We start from the raw sequence: 21,965 nt of genomic DNA on the forward strand, positions 1-21,965 counted from the left end.
AAATATAAAAGTGCATAATTGAACTAGTTTGCATAATGTAAGTGCAAAGGTTGCTTGAATTTGAGCCAATATAAATACTTACAAGATATGCATGGATTGTTTCTTTATTATTAACATTTTGGACCATACTTGCACCACAAGTTTTGTTTTTGCAAATTCTTTTGTAAATTCTTTTCAAAGTCATTTTGCAAGATAGTCAAAGGTAAATGAATAAGATTTTTGAAAAGCATTTTCAAGATTTGAAATTTTCTCCCTTTGTTTCAAATGCTTTTCCTTAAACAAAACTCCCCCTAAATGAGATCCTCCTCTTAGTGTTCAAGAGGGTTTTGATATATCATTTTTGAAATACTACTTCCTCCCCCTTTTGAACATAGTAAGATACCAATTTGAAATTGACAAATTGAAAATCTCCAATTTTAAAATTAGGGTGGTGGTGCGGTCCTTTTCCTTTGGGCTCATACTTTCTCCCCCTTTGGCATGAATCGCCAAAAGCGGAATCATTAGAGCCCATCTTCTAACTACTTTCTCCCCTTTGGCAAATAAAACATATAAGTGAAGAGTATACCAAAGATGGAGAGTGAAGTGAAGCGACGGCGAAGGATGATTAGTAGAGTGGAGTGGAAGCCTTTGTCTTTGCCGAAGACTTCAATTCCCTTTCAATATACCTATGACTTGGTTTGAAATACACTTGAAAACACATTAGTCATAGCATATATAAAAGAGATATGATCAAAGGTATACTTATGAGTTATGAGTGCAAGTTTAGCAAAAGAAATTCCTAGAATCAAGAATATTGAGCTCATGCCTAAGTTTGGTAAAAGATTGTTCATCAAGTGGCTTGGTAAAAATATCGGCTAATTGATCTTTAGTATTGATGTATGAAATCTCGATATCCCCTTTTTGTTGGTGATCCCTAAGAAAATGATACCGAATGGCTATGTGTTTAGTGCGGCTATGCTCAACGGGATTATCCGCCATGCGGATTGCACTCTCATTATCACATAAAAGAGGAACTTTGGTCAATTTGTAACCATAGTCCCGCAGGGTTTGCCTCATCCAAAGCAATTGCGCGCAACAGTGGCCTGCGGCAATATATTCGGCTTCGGCGGTAGAAAGAGCGACCGAATTTTGCTTCTTTGAAGCCCAAGACACCAAGGATCTTCCCAAGAACTGGCAAGTCCCTGATGTGCTCTTCCTATTTATCTTACACCCCGCCCAATCGGCATCCGAATAACCAATCAAATCAAAAGTGGATCCCCGAGGGTACCAAAGCCCAAACTTAGGAGTATAAGCCAAATATCTCAAGATTCGTTTTACGGCCGTAAGGTGAGCTTCCTTAGGGTCGGCTTGGAATCTTGCACACATGCATACGGAAAGCATAATATCCGGTCGAGATGCACATAAATAAAGCAATGAACCAATCATCGATCGGTATACCTTTTGATCCACAGACTTACCTCCCGTGTCGAGGTCGAGATGCCCATTTGTTCCCATGGGTGTTTTGATGGGCTTGGCATCCTTCATTCCAAACTTGGTTAGAATGTCTTGAGTGTACTTCGTTTGGCAAATGAAGGTGCCCTCTTGGAGTTGCTTGACTTGGAATCCTAGAAAATACTTCAACTCCCCCATCATAGACATCTCGAATTTCTGTGTCATGATCCTACTAAATTCTTTACATGTAGATTCGTTAGTAGACCCAAATATAATATCATCAACATAAATTTGGCATACAAACAAATCATTGTCAAGAGTTTTAGTGAATAAAGTAGGATCGGCTTTTCCGACTTTGAAGCCATTAGCAATAAGGAAATCTCTAAGGCATTCATACCACGCTCTTGGGGCTTGCTTGAGCCCATAAAGCGCCTTAGAGAGCCTATAGACATGGTTAGGGTACTCACTATCTTCAAAGCCGGGAGGTTGCTCAACATAGACCTCCTCCTTGATTGGTCCGTTGAGGAAGGCACTCTTCACGTCCATTTGGTAGAGCTTGAAGCCATGGTAAGTAGCATAGGCCAATAATATACGAATTGACTCAAGCCTAGCTACGGGTGCATAGGTTTCACCGAAATCCAAACCTTCGACTTGTGAATACCCCTTGCCCACGAGTCGAGCTTTGTTCCTTGTCACCACACCATGCTCATCTTGTTTGTTGTGGAAGACCCACTTGGTTCCTACAACATTTTGATTAGGACGTGGAACTAAATGCCATACCTCGTTCCTCGTGAAGTTGTTGAGCTCCTCTTGCATCGCCACCACCCAATCCGAATCTTGGAGTGCTTCCTCTACCCTGTGTGGCTCAATAGAGGAAACAAAAGAGTAATGCTCACAAAAATGTGCAACACGAGATCTAGTGGTTACCCCCTTATGGATGTCGCCGAGGATGGTGTCGACGGGGTGATCTCATTGGATTGCTTGGTGGACTCTTGGGTGTGGCGGTCTTTGCTCTTTATCGTCCTCATCTTGATCATTTGCATCTCCCCCTTGATCATTGCCGTCATCTTGAGGTGGCTCATTTGCTTGATTTTCTACCTCATCAACTTGAGCTTCATCCTCTTTTTGAGTTGGTGGAGATGCTTGCGTGGAGGAGGATGGTTGATCTTGTGTATTTGGAGGCTCTTCGGATTCCTTAGGACACACATCCCCAAGGGACATGTTCCTTAGCGCGATGCATGGAGCCTCTTCATTACCTATCTCATCAAGATCAACTTGCTCTACTTGAGAGCCGTTAGTCTCATCAAACACAACGTCACAAGAAACTTCAACTTGTCCAGTGGACTTGTTAAAGAATCTATATGCCCTTGTGTTTGAATCATATCCTAGTAAAAAGCCTTCTACAGTCTTAGGAGCAAATTTAGATTTTCTACCTCTTTTAACAAGAATAAAACATTTGCTACCAAAGACTCTAAAATATGAAATATTGGGCTTTTTACCGGTTAGGAGTTCATATGATGTCTTCTTGAGGATTCAGTGAAGATATAACCGGTTGATGGCGTAGCAAGCGGTGTTTACCGCCTCGGTCCAAAACCGATCCGAAGTCTTGTACTCATCAAGCATGGTTCTTGCCATGTCCAATAGAGTTCTATTCTTCCTCTCCACTACACCATTTTTTTTGCGGGGTGTAGGGAGAAGAGAACTCATGCTTGATGCCCTCCTCCTCAAGGAAGCCTTCAATTTGTGAGTTCTTGAACTCCGTCCCGTTGTCGCTTCTAATTTTCTTAATCCTTAAGCCGAACTCATTTTGAGCCCGTCTCAAGAATCCTTTTAAGGTCTCTTGGGTTTGAGATTTTTCCTGCAAAAAGAATACCCAAGTGAAGCGAGAATAATCATCCACAATAACTAGACAGTACTTACTCCCGCCGATGCTTATGTAAGCGATCGGGCCGAATAGGTCCATGTGTAGGAGCTCCAGTGGCCTGTCACTAGTCATGATGTTCTTGTGTGGATGATGAGTGCCAACTTGCTTCCCGGCTTGGCATGCGCTACAAATCCTGTCTTTCTCAAAATGAACATTTGTTAGTCCTAAAATGTGTTCTCCCTTTAGAAGCTTATGAAGATTCTTCATTCCAACATGGGCTAGTCGGCGATGCCAGAGCCAACCCAAGTTAGTCTTAGCAACTAAACAAGTGTCGAGTTCAGCTCTATCAAAATCTACCAAGTATAGCTGACCCTCTAACACTCCCTTAAAAGCTATTGAATCATCACTTCTTCTAAAGACAGTGACACCTACATCAGTAAATAGACAGTTGTAGCCCATTTGACATAATTGTGAAACGGAAAGCAAATTGTAATATAAAGAATCTACAAGAAAAACATTGGAAATAGTATGGTCAGGTGATATAGCAATTTTACCCAATCCTTTGACCAAACCTTGATTTCCATCCCCGAATGTGATAGCTCGTTGGGGATCTTGGTTTTTCTCGTAGGAGGAGAACATCTTCTTCTCCCCTGTCATATGGTTTGTGCACCCGCTGTCGAGTATCCAACTTGAGCCCCCGGATGCATAAACCTACAAAACAATTTTAGTTCTTGACTTTAGGTACCCAAATGGTTTTGGGTCCTTTGGCATTAGAAACAAGAACTTTGGGTACCCAAACACAAGTCTTAGAGCCCTTGTGTTTGCCCCCAACAAACTTGGCAACTACTTTGCCGGATTTGTTAGTCAAAACATAAGATGCATCAAAAGCTTTAAATGAAATGTTATGATCATTTGATGCATTAGGAGTTTTCTTTCTAGGCAACTTGGCATGGGTTGGTTGCCTAGAGCTAGGTGTCTCACCCTTATACATGAAAGCATGGTTAGGGCCAGAGTGAGACTTCCTAGAGTGAATTCTCCTAATCTTGCTCTCGGGATAACCGGTAGGGTACAAAATGTAACCCTCGTTATCCTGAGGCATGGGAGCCTTGCCCTTAACAAAATTAGACAATCTTTTAGGAGGGGCACTAAGTTTGACATTGTCTCCCCTTTGGAAGCCAATGCCATCCTTGATGCCAGGGCGTCTCCCACTATAGAGCATACTTCTAGCAAATTTAAACTTTTCATTTTCTAAGTTATGCTCGGCAATTTTAGCATCTAATTTTGCTATATGATCATTTTGTTGTTTAATTAATACCATGTGATCATGAATAGCATTGATATCAACATCTCTGCATCTAGTGTAAATAGAAACATGCTCAACGGTAGATGTAGAGGGTTTGCAAGATTTTAATTCTACAACCTTAGCATGTAGTATATCATTTTCATTTCTAAGGTTAGAAATAGTAACATTGCAAACATCAAAATCTTTAGCCTTAGCAATTAATTTTTCATTTTCAATCCTAAGGCTAGCAAGAGAGATGTTTAATTCTTCAATCTTAGCAAGCAAATCATCATTATCATTTCTAAGATTGGGAATTGAAACATCACAAACATGAGAATCAACCTTAGCAATTAAACTAGCATTTTCATTTCTAAGGTTATCAATGGTCTCATGGCAAGTGCTTAGCTCACTAGACAATTTTTCATATTTTTCAACTTGTAGAGCATAAGCATTTTTAACCTTAACATGCTTTTTATTTTCCTTGATTAGGAAGTCCTCTTGGGAGTCCAAGAGATCATCATTCTCATGGATGGCACTAATTAGCTCATTTAATTTTTCCTTTTGTTCCATGTTAAGGTTGGCAAAAAGGGTACGCAAATTATTTTCCTCATCACTAGCATTATCATCACTAGAGGATTCATATTTAGTGGAGGATTTAGATTTAACCTTCTTCCTTTTGCCGTCCTTTGCCATGAGGCACTTGTGGCCGACGTTGGGGAAGAGGAGTCCCTTGGTGACGGCGATGTTGGTGGCGTCCTCGTCGTCGTCGGAGGAGTCGGTGGAGCTCTCGTCGGAGTTCCACTCGCGGCACACGTGGGCATCGCCGCCCCTCTTCTTGTGGTACCTCTTCTTTTCTCTCCTCTTGCCCTTCTTGTCGTTGTCCCTGTCACTGTCACTTGATAGTGGACATTTTGCAATAAAGTGACCGGGCTTACCACACTTGTAGCAAACCTTCTTGGAACGGGATTTGTAGTCCTTCCCCTTCCGTTGCTTGAGGATTTGGCGAAAGCTTTTGATGATTAAAGCCATCTCCTCATTGTCGAGCTTGGAGGCGTCAATTGGTTGTCTACTTGGTGTAGACTCCTCCTTCTTCTCCTCCGTCGCCTTAAATGCCACGGGTTGTGCCTCGGACGTGGAGGGCTCATCAAGCTCGTTGATCTTCTTTGAGCCTTTAATCATACATTCAAAGCTCACAAAATTCCCGATTACTTCCTCGGGAGTCATTAGTGTATATCTAGGATTACCACGAATTAATTGAACTTGAGTAGGGTTAAGGAAAATGAGTGATCTCAAAATAACCTTAACCACCTCGTGGTCGTCCCACTTCTTGCTCCCGAGGTTGCGCACTTGGTTCACCAAGGTTTTGAGCCGGTTGTACATATCTTGTGGCTCTTCCCCTTGGCGAAGACGGAAGCGACCGAGCTCCCCCTCGATCGTTTCCCGCTTGGTGATCTTGGTGAGTTCATCACCCTCGTGCGCGGTCTTGAGTAGGTCCCAAATCTCCTTTGCATTCTTCAACCCTTGCACCTTGTTGTATTCCTCTTTACTTAGAGAGGCGAGGAGTATGGTTGTAGCTTGAGAGTTGAAGTGCTCGATTTGGGCCACCTCGTCCGTATCATAGTCTTCATCCCCTATGGATGGTACCTGTGCTCCAAACTCAACAACATTCCATATACTTTTGTGGAGTGAGGTTAGATGAAATTTCATTAAATCACTCCACCTAGCATAATCTTCGCCATCAAAGGTTGGCGGTTTGCCTAATGGAACGGAAAGTAATGGAGTATGTCTAGGTGTACGAGGATAGTGTAAGGGGATCTTACTAAACTTCTTGCGCTCTTGGCGCTTAGAAGTTACGGACGGTGCATCGGAGTCGGAGGTCGATGTTGATGAAGTGTCGGTCTCGTAGTAGACAACTTTCCTCATCCTCTTGTGCTTGTCGCCTTTCCGATGCGACTTGTGAGAAGAAGATTTCTCCTTCTTCTCCTTGTGGTGTGGAGAAGAAGATCTTTTCTCCTTCCGTTTGGAGGAGTCCTTCTTCTTCTCCTTCCTCTTGGTGCGGGACTCTTCCGATGAAGTGCTCCCTTGGCTCATAGGCCCTGTTTGGCACAGCTGGTGCTTGTTGAAAAAGCAGCTTATCTGAGAAGCTGGTGAAAAACAGCTTCTACTTGTTGACTGTTTTTAGTGTATTCTGAGAAGCAGACTGATAAGCTGCTGCAGAAGCTACCTGTTTGGCAGAACTTCTGCTTAAATTTGTGAAGAAGCTGAAAATAAGCTGTGCCAAACAGGGCCATAGTGGGCTTGTCGCCGGTCTCCATCTCCCTCTTGGTGTGATCTCCCGACATCACTTCGAGCGGTTAGGCTCTAATGAAGCACCGGGCTCTGATACCAATTGAAAGTCGCCAAGAGGGGGGGGGGGTGAATAGGGCGAAACTGAAATTTACAAATATAAACACAACTACAAGCCGGGTTAGCGTTAGAAATAAAACCAAGTCCGCGAGAGAGGGTGCAAAACAAATCTCAAGCAAATAAGGAGTGTGACACAAGGATTTGTTTTACCGAGGTTCGGTTCTCGCAAACCTAATCCCCGTTGAGGAGGCCACAAAGGCCAGGTCTCTTTCAACCCTTCCCTCTCTCAAACGGTCTCTCGGACCGAGTGAGCTTCTCTTCTAAAATCACTTGGGAATCAAACTTCCCGCAAGGACCACTGAAAGGGAATTAGGCTTACACCTAGTCCCTAATTAATTTTGGTGGTTGAATTGACCAACACAAATTATTTGGACTAACTAGTTTGCCCAAGTGTATAGATTATACAGGTGTAAAAGGTTCACACTCAGCCAATAAAAAGACCAAGTTTTGGATTCAACAAAGGAGCAAAGGGGCAACCGAAGGCACCCCTGGTCTGGCGCACCGGACTGTCCGGTGCGCCACCGGACATGTCCGGTGCACCAGGGGGACTCAGACTCAAACTCGCCACCTTCGGGAATTCCCAGAGGCGACTCGGCTATAATTCACCGGACTGTCCGGTGTACACCGGACAGTGTCCGGTGCGCCAAGGGAGGTCGGCCTCAGGAACTCGCCAGCTTCGGGAAACTCCAACGGCTAATCCACTATAATTCACCGGACTGTCCGGTGTGCACCGGACTGTCCGGTGCGACTCCGAAGCAACGGCTACCTCCGCGCCAACGGCTCTCTGCGGTGCAATAAATGCGCGCACAGCGCGCGCAGATGGCAGGCGTGCCCATACTGGCACACCGGACAATGAACAGTAGATGTCCGGTGTGCACCGGACACCCTGGAGGGCCCACAAGTCAGAAGTTCCAACGGTCAGAATCCAACGGCAGTGATGACGTGGCAGGGGGCACCGGACTGTCCGGTGTGCACCGGACTGTCCGGTGCGCCATCGAACAGACAGCCTTCCAACGGCCACTTTTGGTGGCTGGGGCTATAAATACCCCAACCACCCCACCATTCATTGCATCCAAGTTTTCCACTTCTCAACTACTACAAGAGCTCTAGCATTCAATTCTAGACACACCAAAGAGATCAAATCCTCTCCAAATCCCACACAACGCCATAGTGACTAGAGAGAGTGATTTACTCGTGTTCTTTCGAGCTCTTGCGCTTGGATTGCTTTCTTCTTTCTTGATCCTTCTTTGCAATCAAACTCACTTGTAATTGAGACAAGAGACACCAAACTTGTGGTGGTCCTTGTGGGAACTTTGTGTTCCAAGTGATTGAGAAAAGAAAGCTCACTCGATCCGTGGATCGTTTGAGAGAGGGAAGGGTTGAAAGAGACCCGGCCTTTGTGGCCACCTCAACGGGGAGTAGGTTTGCAAGAACCGAACCTCGGTAAAACAAATCTCCGTGTCTCACTTGCTTATTCGCTTGGGATTTGTTTTGCGCTCTCTCTCTCGCGGACTCGTTTCTTATTACTAACGCTAACCCCGGCTTGTAGTTGTGTTTATATTTGTAAATTTCAGTTTCGCCCTATTCACCCCCCCTCTAGGCGACTTTCAATTGGTATCAAAGCCCGGTGCTTCATTAGAGCCTAACCGCTCGAAGTGATGTCGGGAGATCACGCCAAGAAGGAGATGGAGACCGGCGAAAAGCCCACTACAAGCCACGGGAGCACTTCATCGGAAGAGTCCCGCACCAAAAGGAGGGAGAAAAAGAAGAGCTCCTCCAACAAAGGGAAGGAGAAGAAATCTTCTTCTCACCACAAAGAGAAGAAGGAAAAATCTTCTTCTCACAAGCCGCATCGGAGAGGGGACAAGCACAAAAGGATGAGGAAGGTGGTCTACTACGAGACCGACACTTCATCAACATCGACCTCCGACTCCGATGCGCCCTTCGTCACTTCTAAGCGCCAAGAGCGCAAGAAGTATAGTAAGATCCCCTTACGCTACCCTCGCATTTCCAAACATACACCTTTACTTTCCGTCCCATTAGGCAAACCACCAACTTTTGATGGTGAAGATTACGCTAGGTGGAGCGATTTAATGCGATTTCATCTAACCTCGCTCCACAAAAGCATATGGGATGTTGTTGAGTTTGGTGCGCAGGTACCGTCCGTAGGAGATGAGAACTATGATGAGGATGAGGTGGCCCAAATCGAGCACTTCAACTCTCAAGCAACAACAATACTCCTCGCCTCTCTAAGTAGAGAGGAGTATAACAAAGTACAAGGGTTGAAGAGCGCCAAGGAGATTTGGGATGTGCTCAAAACCGCGCACGAAGGAGATGAGCTCACCAAGATCACCAAGCGGGAAACGATCGAGGGGGAGCTCGGTCGGTTCCGGCTTCGCAAAGGGGAGGAGCCACAACACATGTACAACCGGCTCAAGACCTTGGTGAATCAAGTGCGCAACCTCGGGAGCGTAAAATGGGATGACCACGAGATGGTTAAGGTTATTCTAAGATCTCTTATTTTCCTTAACCCTACTCAAGTTCAATTAATCCGTGGTAATCCTAGATATACTAAAATGACCCCCGAGGAAGTTATCGGGAATTTTGTAAGTTTTGAGTGCATGATCGAAGGCTCGAGGAAGATCAACGAGCTTGATGATGCCACCACATCCGAAGCTCAACCCGTTGCATTCAAGGCAACGGAGGAGAAGAAGGAGGAATCTACACCAAGTCGACAACCCATAGACGCCTCCAAGCTCGACAATGAGGAAATGGCGCTCGTCATCAAGAGCTTCCGCCAAATCCTCAAGCAAAGAAGGGGGAAGGATTACAAGTCCCGCTCCAAGAAGGTTTGCTACAAGTGTGGTAAGCCCGGTCATTTTATTGCTAAATGTCCTATATCTAGTGACAGTGATCGAGGCGACGACAAGAAGGGGAGAAGAAAGGAGAAGAAGAGGTATTACAAGAAGAAGGGCGGCGATGCCCATGTTTGTCGCGAGTGGGACTCCGACGAGAGCTCAAGCAACTCCTCCGACGACGAGGACGCCGCCAACATCGCCGTCACCAAGGGACTCCTCTTCCCCAACGTCGGCCACAAGTGCCTCTGTAGCATCCCAAAAATTCAAACCCTGAAATTTTCTCAAACTCGCTCTAAATTCAAAATGAATTTCAAATTTCATTTCAAAATGTTTGTTTGCGAGTTGATATCAGCAAATAAAATATAGTGGTCTATACTCTCTCTAAAATCCTCCTCAAAATATCCTACAAATATTTCCCCAGTGATCTCCCTCAAATTGTTTACAGAAATACTGCCTAGATATTTCCCTAGTGATCCTCTTCAAGTTCTTTCTAGAAATACTGCCCAAATATTCCACCAATATATCTCCAAGTATTTTCTTCCTGAGAAATACCTTCAGAATCATTTTTCAAGTCCCTACAAATATTTTCTTTAAAACTTTCCTCATGCTCATACGTATACGTATGCCTCCAGTGTCATACGGTGAGCTCTACAAGCTAATCCCACTTATACAAGACAAATACATGGTAATCTCCCACTAATCCTCTCATCCTCCCACTAATTCTCTCATCCCTCCCCCTAATCCCCCCACCATGGCTATAAATAGAGGGGCAAGGGCCTCCTCTCATCCCACCCCAAGCCATTTCATGGCAACTCTCTCCCCCCCCCCCACACACACCCACTCCATGTTTCACACAAGCACACACTAGCACAAGGATCGTTCGATCGTTCGTCCCCTGTTCTTAGTTTATTCGTTCGTTCGTCCGATCGTTCGTCCGATCGTTCATGATTCGTTCGTCCGTTCGTCCGATCATTCGTTCGTTCGTTCGTCCAAATAATCTTTTTCCTACCGTTATGCTGCCGAAATTCCGATCGTTCGTTCGTTCGATCATTCGATCGTTCATCGTTCGTTCATAGTTCCTATTCATCGTTCATCGTTCGTTCATAGTCCCTATTCATCGTTCTTCCAGATAATCTTTTTCCTACCGTTATGCTGCCGAAATTCCGACCGTTCGTTCGTTCGATCATTCGATCGTTCATCGTTCGTTCATAGTTCCTATTCATCGTTCATCGTTCGTTCATAGTCCCTATTCATCATTCTTCCAGATAATCTTTGTCCTGCCGTTATGCCGCCGAAATTCCGATCGTTCGTTCGTCCGATCACTCGATCGTTCGTCCGTTCGTTCGTCCAAATAATCTTTTCCTGCCGTTATGCTGCCGAAATTCCGATCGTTCGCTCGTCCGATCATTCGATCGTTCGTCTGTTCGTTCATAGTTCCTATTCATCGTTCATCGTTCGTTCATACGAACTATTCACTATCACTATTCACCATTACTATTCATCATTACTATTCACATACACTATTCATCATCGTTACTATTTATCATTACTATTCATCATCGTTACTATTCATCGATGATATCTATAGTTACTTTTCCATCGCCGCTATTCATCGTTACTAATCATCGTTACTATTCATCGATCATCCGATCGCCCCAAATTTCAACTACTCATACATCATGCTGTCCAGTCCACCTAAGACCAGCTAGACCCATATTCGAGTCATACGAACTCTGGTGACTGTGATTTTCCTTCCAGTAGGGAACTTCCCATCTGGTCACCCATCCCAGGTTTCTCCAAGTTGAGCACGCTTAACTTTGAGATTCCTCCGAACCAGGCTCCCAAACTCAGATTCCAATAATTCTCGTTTCTAAATTCTTATCAAACTATTCCCTATCCAACCATGTCATCCCTTAAGCATGGTTCATGTTCCAGAAGACTCCCAAAATACTCTCGTCCCATATTCTGCATATAACTCTCCTGTTCATACTAAGTCAGACGATTCATTCGTCACTATTCTCACCTACAGTGAACTTCACTGTGCTACACCACATACACCCAGCTATAAATACACCCAGCTACCCTCTCCCTCTCCACACACACTCCACACCCTCAGCCAAGGAAAACTCCCACCCACTCAGTTACTCCGCTCTGCCGACTACACGCGTAGTGTCGCTTCGCCTTCAGTCCACCCTCCTGGTAAGCACCTCCGCTCCACCACTAGTAGTATCTCAACACCACATGACACAGATTCTACTCAAGACTCTACCCATCCATATATCGCTATTCTGACCACTATACTAAATATTTGTTGCTATACTTGTTGGTTTGTATGTTTGCTTGTTCATGTTGCATAGTTATCGGAGCGTTCGTGCCGTCTCGTGGAGGCCAGATCTGCAAGTCTACGCTAGGCGGTGGAGCCAGAAGCCAGTTCCGCGAGCTCCCCTTCCCCCTTCGCCGAATAAGCACGGCAAGCTCACTGGATCCCTTTGATGCATAAATTACCTATGTCTTTCAACCACAACCCTCAGCCTGTTATTTTATGCATGATATGATTTTGAGACAAGTTATTATGGCCACCCAAGCCGCTTGCCGCAATCAATCCTTAATATATTTGTTACAAATGATTTGAGAAAAGGGTGTGAGTTTTTAAAAGAAAATGCTTTTCAAAATGTGTATGATGAAGGGTTTTCACCCTTATCACCTTGTGAGTGGGATAATCAGGGACTCCCTGGTTTAGGGGAGGGCCTAAGGTGATGGCTCAGCTGGTTTAGGCGTGAGCAGAAGGATTGTCCCCTCGTATAAGGACCGGTTTGTCATCTTCTCTACCTGTACTCTTTAATAGTACAACCACTCGAGACTGTGTGGGCAGTCACTCAATCTGAACTCGTACGGTCCAACCCCAGGGTTATGAAGGCTGGGGAGCACCGGGAGGATAAGGAGGGGGAAAGTTTTGTCCGGTTTGGACATGGTGGTGGCCTGACTCCTTCTGGATAACCGTTAAGGTTAGGACGTGCGGGGAAAGAAAGAGATTCAGATTCGGATCTCATTGATCATGAGATCGCAGAGTCGGACTAGTGGGTAAAGTGTACACCTCTGCGCAGAGTTTGAAAACCTATTCGAATAGTCTGTGTCCACAGGAATGGACGAGTCTGGTATGGTATGGCAATTAATGTTTTGTTTTCCAAAAAAAAAGATGTTTTTGAAAAGTGGTTTTTAAAAGGTTCGGCGGTTGAGCCGTGAGCTATGGTGGACGGGAAGTCCAGTAGCTGTTTTTGAAAAGGAAAACCAGTGGGAAACTGCTGAGATACCTGGATGGTTTAGTCTAGGGGATTTTGTTCTAATATTGAAAAACTTCCTGCTCCTTTTGGAGAGGATGCACTTTGCAAAATACAAAATGTTTTTCAAAACAACCCTGCATAAAATATTGTTGTTTCTGCAAATATCCTGAGCTCTACATATTCCATGCATTATATCTGATTTCCCTATTCCGCGGGTGAAGGTGGGCTGTTGAGTACGTTTGTACTCACCCTTGCTTATTTGTTGTTTTTTCAGAAAAAGGAGATCGGGTAAGAGTTACGACTGTTCCCAACCTTGCCTGTGGCTGTTGGATCGCTGAATTGCTTCGCTGCGTATATCGGGCTGCTTCAGCCCCACTCTGATGATATGTCCCGAGTTGTGGACCAACTCTTAAAGTTGTTCGCCACCTTTGTAGGTTTGTCTCGTTTAAGCAGATTTGGTATCATCTGATGTATAAATGTGTTTACTAGCCTCCTGGGACTAGTAATTGTATCACATTTGAGTCCCAGAGGATTGGGGACGCTTCAGGTGGTATCGGAGCTGTTAGGTTGGCCGCAGGACGTAACCCTTAGCCTGATCCAAAAGTTTTTGAGTCAAAACTATTTTCTTAAAAAAAATCTTGCTCTCATCCCTTCATTTAAAAAATGCTTTCCCCCTTTCCTTCTCTCAGAAGTCAGATGGAGGTTCGCTGCCAAACCAGCTTCTGCCAGAATGAAGATGGTTTCCCCAAGTTGTTGAGAGCATGCACAGTCCGCCTCGGAATCAGGAGCCAGCCAGAGTATGATGGTCTCGAATTCATCGAGCATGGCACAGAGAAGTGTGTCGTGACTGTATACATTGGATCCAGTCCACACCATGTGGAATGGAGTGTCACTGCTGCTGGGCACAGATTCAAAGACACCTACCAAGTCGTCGCCCGCAAGGCACTGAGGGCCCTGTGTCAGATCTATGAAGAAGAAGTGGCCGACACCCCACTCGGATTCTTTCCGCCCTTTCAGAGAAACCGTCCAGTTTGGATGGCCAGGATGCGTGCATTGGAAGAGCAGCAACTGCTTGAGGACGACCCCACAGTCGTGTACCTCACTGCATACCTGCTCACCCTTGATGCACAGTATGATTTCTTGGCTCGGCACCACCGTCAGATGATTGCCCGAGCAGAAGATGCAGAGAAGCTCAACCGTAAGCTCCATGTGGATCTCACCACAGCTCAAGCCCGTGCAACTGCCTTGGAGAGTCGTGAAGTCATTGCTGTTGAAGCCCTGAAGCAAGCCAAGGATGAGCACGTCCAGAAGTTGATGGAGGCCTACTTGGTCACCCATAACCAACGTAGAGCCCTGCGGATCCAAGAGCCCGCTTCACCCAACCCAGTTCAACCCAGGAGAGTAGAAGACCCCCAGATTCTTGAAGGTCACCCAGTCTCTATCAGAGGAGAGAAGAAGGCTTGAGAACTACCGGAAGGAGCCATAGTCTTGGAAGGAATTCCAGTCTTCCCTCAGGCTATGGATAAGCAAGAGCAGCCTGAATCCTCCCAAGATCCCCCGCCAGAGTTGTTTGAGCCCCTCACCATGAAGAAGATTCCAGCACCATCCCTTGAGGTCAAGGAAGAAGCTGCAAGCACCCCGCCAGCACCGCCACCCTCTGAGGAGCTACAAGAGCCAGTCCCGCTTGAAGAAGAGTTTGACCCCGTGTTGCCATCTCAGTCGCCACCAGAAGAAGTCATCAACATCAGCTCCCTATTGACCCATCCAGGAGATGGCTCAGATTGAAGTTGTGTGCAAGCCTTGCCAGAAGAGAAGCTGCCAGATCTGAGTTAGTATGCCCAGTCCTCTGCATGCATTGGGTAGTGAAGTTTTCTTCGCTTTGGCTAGAGCCCTGCATGTATGAGAGGTAATCGTGTAGACTCGTGTTTTGCAAAACTCTAATTGTGTGGCCCCCTAGGGCATTTCAAAATGAATTTCGCTTGATGTTTTCTCCCCTTTTGAGTGCATATGTGATGCTTTAACGTTAGTGCTCATAGGTCGCATTTAGCATAGTTCTCAATTCAGGAGCCAAGCAATAGTAGTTATGCTTAGCCCCCGAATCTGAGTAGTCTGTGCTTTGGAAAAACTCTATCCTTCCCTTATTCAAAACATTCGATTTGTTTGTGCTTATCATTGCTGAGCTTGTGTGTTTTCTTTTTTTTAAGAAAGGTTTTCTCTAAAAACATAGATCACAAATTAGATCTAATCCTCACCTTATGCTTCCATTCTCATCTTAACCCATCTCAAGAGAAAAGTGCCTTACCCAAGAAGATACCGGGAAGCTTACCCTTGAAGCCTGGAACAAGCTACAGAAGAAACCAGTCCAGCCGCTCAGTCAAAAGGACCGACCGTGAGAATCAAAGCACTGCCCCTGAGTCAAAGTAAACAAGAAAAGAGGACAGAAGGAGTTATTACCATACAGAGAGGCAAAGATTCTTGGAACCAGAGACCACAAACATCAGGGTCATTGACCCCACCACTCACCCGTGCCCCTCGCACGCGTGCCCGCCTCCATGCGCACTACCACCGCCCCACGCCCCCCTTTGCAGCGCACTACCGCCGCCCACGCCACCTTTGCAGCGCACCCACCGCCACCATCATCGCCGACAACACCAGGCCCCCCTCCCCTTATCGCACCCGCTGGCGCGTAGCACCTACTCCATCACCACCACTCTGCAACCGAGCACCCCCGCTCGCCTATAAAACCCCCCAATCGGCTCCCTCAACTCCCATCTCGCTCAAAGCAAAGCACACTCCAGATAAACCTCCCTGCCAAATAGCAAGCAACTCCATTTTCCACTCCCTCGCCCCTAAGATCACAATGCTCGGTGATTCTTGGGTTGAAGACTGTTGCACATGGTTCATAGTCTTTGGTTTCCTCCTCTGTATGATGGTAATAATCATCGATAGAATCCTCCAGTGGGAAGAGCAAAGAGAAAGAAAGAGGCAGTGAAAAGTGAAAAGTGAGAAGAGAAAAGAAGATAGTGAAGAGAAGATAAGAAGAAGGTTCTCCCTGAATCAACCCTGTGCCAGTCATCTCTCCGCAGCCTGGTCAAGCAGCAATAGCAGAAGGAGGCCCCGTAACACCCTTGTTATGAGGTACTTCAAGGAGTTCAAATCCCCAAGATTCAGGAGATCTACCCTCATTCATTTTAAGTGGGGTAGTGTCCCAATAAGGTTCCTGTCATGGAGAAAAAGAAGAAGGCATGTAGCAAGCTTGTGGAGGACCGGATCATCGAAGCTTATAAGTTTCTGGATGAGAAGTGGTCACCCAAGTTCCGTTGATGAAGCACTAGAAGAGCAATCAAGGAAGGGACCCATGGATAAGTTCGCAAGAGAAAGGTTTGCGCGTTGGCATCGATGCTTCTTCAATAAGCTAGCTGCCAAGCGAAAGCTAGAAGCCTGAAGATGATCTTTGAGTAGCCAGAATCAGTGTTGCAATCGGCAACCGGATGCTCCTGCAAGGCTAGATTTTGTTGAAGTTCCATCTCCTCGAAGAGTTGCAAAGTGAAGATATGTAGCTGAAGTAAAGCTATACCCATAACCCTTCTAAGCTGAATCTCGAGGACGAGATTCATTTTAAGTGGGGTAGATTTGTAGCATCCCAAAAATTCAAACCCTGAAATTTTCTCAAACTCGCTCTAAATTCAAAATGAATTTCAAATTTCATTTCAAAATGTTTGTTTGTGAATTGATATCAGCAAATAAAATATAGTGGTCTATACTCTCTCTAAAATCCTCCTCAAAATATCCTACAAATATTTCCCCAGTGATCTCCCTCAAATTGTTTACAGAAATACTGCCTAGATATTTCCCTAGTGATCCTCTTCAAGTTCTTTCTAGAAATACTGCCCAAATATTCCACCAATATATCTCCAAGTATTTTCTTCCTGAGAAATACCTTCAGAATCATTTTTCAAGTCCCTACAAATATTTTCTTTAAAACTTTCCTCATGCTCATACGTATACGTATGCCTCCAGTGTCATACGGTGAGCTCTACAAGCTAATCCCACTTATACAAGACAAATACATGGTAATCTCCCACTAATCCTCTCATCCTCCCACTAATTCTCTCATCCCTCCCCCTAATCCCCCCACCATGGCTATAAATAGAGGGGCAAGGGCCTCCTCTCATCCCACCCCAAGCCATTTCATGGCAACTCTCTTCCCCCCCCCCACACACACCCACTCCATGTTTCACACAAGCACACACTAGCACAAGGATCGTTCGATCGTTCGTCCCCTGTTCTTAGTTTGTTCGTTCGTTCGTCCGATCGTTCGATCGTTCGTCCGATCGTTCATGGTTCGTTCGTCCGTTCGTCCGATCGTTCGTTCGTTCGTTCGTCCAAATAATCTTTTTCCTACCGTTATGCTGCCGAAATTCCGATCGTTCGTTCGTTCGATCATTCGATCGTTCATCGTTCGTTCATAGTTCCTATTCATCGTTCATCGTTCGTTCATAGTCCCTATTCATCGTTCTTCCAGATAATCTTTTTCCTACCGTTATGCTGCCGAAATTCCGATCGTTCGTTCGTTCGATCATTCGATCGTTCATCGTTCGTTCATAGTTCCTATTCATCGTTCATCGTTCGTTCATAGTCCATATTCATCATTCTTCCAGATAATCTTTGTCCTGCCGTTATGCCGCCGAAATTCCGATCGTTCGTTCGTCCGATCACTCGATCGTTCGTCCGTTCGTTCGTCCAAATAATCTTTTCCTGCCGTTATGCTGCCGAAATTCCGATCGTTCGCTCGTCCGATCATTCGATCGTTCGTCTGTTCGTTCATAGTTCCTATTCATCGTTCATCGTTCGTTCATACGAACTATTCACTATCACTATTCACCATTACTATTCACCATTACTATTCACATACACTATTCATCATCGTTACTATTTATCATTACTATTCATCATCGTTACTATTCATCGATGATATCTATAGTTACTTTTCCATCGCCGCTATTCATCGTTACTAATCATCGTTACTATTCATCGATCATCCGATCACCCCAAATTTCAACTACTCATACATCATGCTGTCCAGTCCACCTAAGACCAGCTAGACCCATATTCGAGTCATACGAACTCTGGTGACTGTGATTTTCCTTCCAGTAGGGAACTTCCCATCTGGTCACCCATCCCAGGTTTCTCCAAGTTGAGCACACTTAACTTTGAGATTCCTCCGAACCAGGCTCCCAAACTCAGATTCCAATAATTCTCGTTTCTAAATTCTTATCAAACTATTCCCTATCCAACCATGTCATCCCTTAAGCATGGTTCATGTTCCAGAAGACTCCCAAAATACTCTCGTCCCATATTCTGCATATAACTCTCCTGTTCATACTAAGTCAGACGATTCATTCGTCACTATTCTCACCTACAGTGAACTTCACTGTGCTACACCACATACACCCAGCTATAAATACACCCAGCTACCCTCTCCCTCTCCACACACACTCCACACCCTCAGCCAAGGAAAACTCCCACCCACTCAGTTACTCCGCTCTGCCGACTACACGCGTAGTGTCGCTTCGCCTTCAGTCCACCCTCCTGGTAAGCACCTCCGCTCCACCACTAGTAGTATCTCAACACCACATGACACAGATTCTACTCAAGACTCTACCCATCCATATATCGCTATTCTGACCACTATACTAAATATTTGTTGCTATACTTGTTGGTTTGTATGTTTGCTTGTTCATGTTGCATAGTTATCGGAGCGTTCGTGCCGTCTCGTGGAGGCCAGATCTGCAAGTCTACGCTAGGCGGTGGAGCCAGAAGCCAGTTCCGCGAGCTCCCCTTCCCCCTTCGCCGAATAAGCACGGCAAGCTCACTGGATCCCTTTGATGCATAAATTACCTATGTCTTTCAACCACAACCCTCAGCCTGTTATTTTATGCATGATATGATTTTGAGACAAGTTATTATGGCCACCCAAGCCGCTTGCCGCAATCAATCCTTAATATATTTGTTACAAATGATTTGAGAAAAGGGTGTGAGTTTTTAAAAGAAAATGCTTTTCAAAATGTGTATGATGAAGGGTTTTCACCCTTATCACCTTGTGAGTGGGATAATCAGGGACTCCCTGGTTTAGGGGAGGGCCTAAGGTGATGGCTCAGCTGGTTTAGGCGTGAGCAGAAGGATTGTCCCCTCGTATAAGGACCGGTTTGTCATCTTCTCTACCTGTACTCTTTAATAGTACAACCACTCGAGACTGTGTGGGCAGTCACTCAATCTGAACTCGTACGGTCCAACCCCAGGGTTATGAAGGCTGGGGAGCACCGGGAGGATAAGGAGGGGGAAAGTTTTGTCCGGTTTGGACATGGTGGTGGCCTGACTCCTTCTGGATAACCGTTAAGGTTAGGACGTGCGGGGAAAGAAAGAGATTCAGATTCGGATCTCATTGATCATGAGATCGCAGAGTCGGACTAGTGGGTAAAGTGTACACCTCTGCGCAGAGTTTGAAAACCTATTCGAATAGTCTGTGTCCACAGGAATGGACGAGTCTGGTATGGTATGGCAATTAATGTTTTGTTTTCCAAAAAAAAGATGTTTTTGAAAAGTGGTTTTTAAAAGGTTCGGCGGTTGAGCCGTGAGCTATGGTGGACGGGAAGTCCAGTAGCTGTTTTTGAAAAGGAAAACCAGTGGGAAACTGCTGAGATACCTGGATGGTTTAGTCTAGGGGATTTTGTTCTAATATTGAAAAACTTCCTGCTCCTTTTGGAGAGGATGCACTTTGCAAAATACAAAATGTTTTTCAAAACAACCCTGCATAAAATATTGTTGTTTCTGCAAATATCCTGAGCTCTACATATTCCATGCATTATATCTGATTTCCCTATTCCGCGGGTGAAGGTGGGCTGTTGAGTACGTTTGTACTCACCCTTGCTTATTTGTTGTTTTTTCAGAAAAAGGAGATCGGGTAAGAGTTACGACTGTTCCCAACCTTGCCTGTGGCTGTTGGATCGCTGAATTGCTTCGCTGCGTATATCGGGCTGCTTCAGCCCCACTCTGATGATATGTCCCGAGTTGTGGACCAACTCTTAAAGTTGTTCGCCACCTTTGTAGGTTTGTCTCGTTTAAGCAGATTTGGTATCATCTGATGTATAAATGTGTTTACTAGCCTCCTGGGACTAGTAATTGTATCACATTTGAGTCCCAGAGGATTGGGGACGCTTCAGCCTCATGGCAAAGGACGGCAAAAAGAAGGTTAAATCTAAATCCTCCACTAAATATGAATCCTCTAGTGATGACAATGCTAGTGATGAGGAAGATAATTTGCGTACTCTTTTTGCCAATCTTAACATGGAACAAAAAGAGAAATTAAATGAATTGATTAGTGCTATTCATGAAAAAGATGACCTTTTGGACTCCCAAGAGGATTGTCTAATTAAAGAAAACAAGAAACATGTTAAGGTTAAAAAGGCTTATGCTCTAGAAGTAGAAAAATGTGAAAAATTATCTAGTGAGCTAAGCACTTGCCGTGAGATGATTGACAACCTTAGGAATGAAAATGCTATTTTAAATGCTAAGGTTGATTCTCATGTTTGCATTGTTTCAACTTCCAATCCTAAAGATAATAATAATGATTTGCTTGGTAGGATTGAAGAATTGAATATTTCTCTTGATAGCCTTAGAGTAGAAAATAAAAATTTAATTGATAAGGCTAAAGATTATGATGTTTGCAAAGTTACAATTTCCAATCTTAGAGATAAAAATGATATTCTTCATGCTAAGATTGTTGAACTTAATTCTTGCAAACCGTCTACATCTACTATTGAGCATGTGTCTATCTGTGATAGATGTAGAGATATTGATGTTAATGCTATTCATGATTATATGGCTTTAATTAAACAACAAAATGATCATATAGCAAAACTAGATGCTAAAATTGCCGAGCACAACTTAGAAAATGAGAAATTTAAATTTGCTCGTAGCATGCTTTATAATGGGAGACGCCCGGGCATCAAGGATGGCATTGGCTTCCAAAGGGGAGACAATGTCAAAATTAGTGCCCCTCCTAAAAGATTGTCTAATTTTGTTAAGGGCAAGGCTCCCATGCCTCAGGATAACGAGGGTTACATTTTATACCCTGCCGGTTATCCCGAGAGCAAAATTAGGAGAATTCATTCTAGGAAGTCTCACTCTGGCCCTAATCATGCTTTTATGTATAAGGGTGAGACATCTAGCTCTAGGCAACCAACCCATGCCAAGTTGCCTAGAAAGAAAATTACTAATGCATCAAATGATCATGCCATTTCTTTTAAAACTTTTGATGCTTCTTATGTGCTTACTAACAAATCCGGCAAGGTCGTTGCCAAGTTTGTTGGGGGCAAACACAAGGGCTCCAAGACTTGTGTTTGGGTACCCAAAGTTCTTATTTCTAATGCCAAAGGACCCAAAACAGTTTGGGTACCTAAAGTCAAGAACTAAATTTGTTTTGTAGGTTTATGCATCCGGGGGCTCAAGTTGGATACTCGACAGCGGGTGCACAAACCACATGACCGGGGAGAAAAGGATGTTCTCCTCATATGAGAAAAACAAAGATCCCCAACGAGCTATCACATTCGGGGATGGAAATCAAGGTTTGGTCAAAGGACTTGGTAAAATTGCTATATCTCCTGACCATTCTATTTCCAATGTTTTTCTTGTTGATTCTTTAGATTACAACTTGCTTTCTGTTTCCCAATTATGTCAAATGGGCTACAACTGTCTTTTTACTGATGTAGGTGTCACTGTCTTTAGAAGAAGTGATGATTCAATAGCATTTAAGGGTGTGTTAGAGGGTCAGCTATACTTAG

Source organism: Zea mays, chromosome 5, assembly GCF_902167145.1.
Source record: "Zea mays cultivar B73 chromosome 5, Zm-B73-REFERENCE-NAM-5.0, whole genome shotgun sequence".
In the NCBI taxonomy this organism is placed as follows: Eukaryota; Viridiplantae; Streptophyta; class Magnoliopsida; order Poales; family Poaceae; genus Zea; species Zea mays.